This window comes from Littorina saxatilis, linkage group LG3 (genome assembly GCF_037325665.1).
Source record: "Littorina saxatilis isolate snail1 linkage group LG3, US_GU_Lsax_2.0, whole genome shotgun sequence".
Classification (NCBI taxonomy): Eukaryota; Metazoa; Mollusca; class Gastropoda; order Littorinimorpha; family Littorinidae; genus Littorina; species Littorina saxatilis.
In genome coordinates this window covers 54107232-54110114 of record NC_090247.1, presented here as the reverse complement: position 1 = coordinate 54110114, position 2883 = coordinate 54107232, and positions in this window count along the sequence as shown.

Genomic DNA, 2883 nt, shown 5'->3' with positions numbered 1-2883 from the left:
CTGAGCAGTCTATAATTATTTCTTTCAAACAGAGCTCATTCCTTTCAAACTCTCATTGTTTTCAATTATAACTTCGAAATTGTGATCGAAATTCGGCTTTTCGTTCATGCTGCCGCTGATTTCGTGTGTGTATCTGCATGTATCGCATTTACTGAAAAGTTGCTGAGATGTATGAATTCTCATTTACACCCAGTGTGTAAGGAAAACATTGAATACATTGACCTTTTTCACGACAGACAGATAACTACAGCCTTTACTTGTATGTAGATTGATGTTTTTCCTTTTTATATTCCTTTTAAAATTGATAAATATTTTTAAACCTTTCTCGGAACAGCTTTCGCAATTCATGTCCACCCACAGGCGCCGGACTATTCTGAATAACAGCGACTGCTCAAAGAACAACACCTTAAAAAAAAAACATGGCTTTAATTTAAATGTAGCAGCATTAACACTAAATGTTTGTTATAATGCAGTAAAACTATTACATATCTGATTATTCTTGTTCACCTATTTCGTCTCCTCTACCCCCGTGTATTGTATGTGCCTCTTGTTTTATCAGTTATGGACTGGGCAGAGCTGTGCCTTCGGCTCTCAGTGTCAAATTTCCAAACGCCGAGGGAGGTGTTTAACTGACCGTATCAAGCACGCGCGCTTATCGTGCATTCCGAACGCGTGTTCTGGAGTGACTGACAGGGGCTCAAGTTCTCCCTTCCTTAAAAATAAGGGAGTCTGGACTGGACCGCGTCTGAACTGTTATATAATAAACCGTCCATAGATCGTCGTTCTCCCGAACTAACTCCTCAGTATGTCATCGAGAATAGAGGATTTTGGGTATTTTTCATGCAATGACGTCAGTGCTTTTCTGTTTTCTGTTTCTGTTTCTGTATATTACGCTGCACTTGTAGAACAAGTCATCCAGATGTCTGGCATTGATGCAGCGGAGCAGGGGGTGCGCAGCTAGTTCTTTATCGTCGTCTGGCCACTGCCAGCGCCGACTTGAAGCTCTCGGTCGATGCCGAGGTTACAGTTACTTCATCTAATTTGTTCCAGGCCACTACGTAACAGTCTTTGGAAAAAACGAATGTCTGTATTGCTCAGTGTTACAGCGTGGCACAGTGAAGCATCTGCTATTGTTCCTGATGTAGTTGTCTACTGGGTTCGTGGTGCTAAAATCTCTGGAAGATTGCCGTGGACGAATGAGGCGTCCTGGTTTTTGGGGGATCAGGAACTTGTCAGGCGGGATTGCCGGCACCAGCCCCTCAACCACTTTGTAGAAGGAGGTTAGGCGCAGGTGTTCGCGACGTTCCTGGAGGGTTGGTAATTGAAGCTTGTGTAGGAGCCCAGTGACGAAGCCAGGAGTCGTGGTTCTGTAGTCACCAGAGATGAAGCGGGATGCGTTCCGCTGTATGCACTCCAATCTCTCGACGTCCTGCTTAAGGTATAGGTCCCAGATGGTGGCACCATACTCAAGAAGAGGGCGGATGAGGGCAAGGTAGGCGTTGCGCCTGCAGTTTGATGGGCAGTGGCGCAGGTTGCGGCGGAGGAATCCGAGGGTGCTGTTTGCTTTTTTAGTGATGTAGTTGATGTGGGTGGACCACTTCAGGTCGTTAGAGAACTGGATGCCAAGGTAGGGGTTCGTGGGTACACTCTTGAGGATGGTGCTGTCTAGGGAATAGAGGTAGGAGGAAGGGGTTTTCCGTGCTAGAGTCATGACGTAGCATTTTGTAGCGTTGAAGCGCATGCCCCATCTCTCTGCCCAGGATTCAAGGCTCTTCAGGTCTTCCTGGAGGGCGATGTGGTCGCTGAAGTCAACGATCTCCCTGTAGAGGAGGCAGTCATCTGCGAAGAGGCGCACTTGAGACTTGACTGCGTCCGGGAGGTCGTTGATGTGGCAAAGGAAGAGAAGAGGCCCTAACACGGTGCCTTGCGGGACTCCAGAGTCGACAGTGGTTGGGGCGGAGGTCGAGCCTTCCACAACTACCTTCATGGTACGTTGGGTGAGGAAGGTCTGGAGCCAGGCGAGGATGGAGCCGGAGATTCCGTAGCTGTTGAGTTTGTGGAGGAGTTTGTGGGGTACCGTATCGAAGGCTTTGGAAAAATCCAAGATGGCCATGTCGACTTGGCGCCCCCGGTCGTATGAGGATAGCAGGTCTTCTGTTGTTGTCAGGAGCTGGGTCTCTGTGGAATAGCCGGATCGGAAGCCATGATTTAGATTTGTCAGAATGTTGTTGGTTTCAAGGTGGGATAGGATGTGGCGGCTAATAATGTGCTCCAGCATCATACAGGGGACAGAAGTGAGTGAAATGGGGCGGTAGTTGGCTGGGCAGTGACGGTCGCCTTTCTTGAACGCGCACGCGACGTTGGCACTGAGCCAATCTTGTGGGAGACGCCCAGAGTCTAATGAGAGCTGGTAGATGACGGACAGGGATGATGCTATGTTGCGTGCTAGGGTCTTAAGGACGATGTTGGGAATGTTGTCGGGACCAGAGGCTTTGTTGGGTTTGATGTTTTGAACGAGTTTGGCGACACCGGCTGTGGTGATACTGATGGGCTGTATGGTGGCAGTTGGTGGTAGAAGATTTGGCAGCGTGCTGCTGGTACTCTTGGTGAAGACAGACTTGAACTGTTTCAAAAGAAGGTCAGCTTTGGTCTGGCTATCACTGTGGAGTCTACCGTCTTCTTTTAGCGGGGCCACACCTGTTGAGTCTTGCTTTTTCGCCTTGATGAAACGCCAGAAGGGTTTGGAGTCGTTCTGGTCTAGTCCCTCTTGGATGGTGCCATTGATGTACTGCCACTCGGCACGCCGGAGCTCTCGTCTGCAGTATTTCTGGTAGTTCCTGTAGGGGGACCAGCTCTTCGTAGCCCTTGCACGCTTTAGCAGTT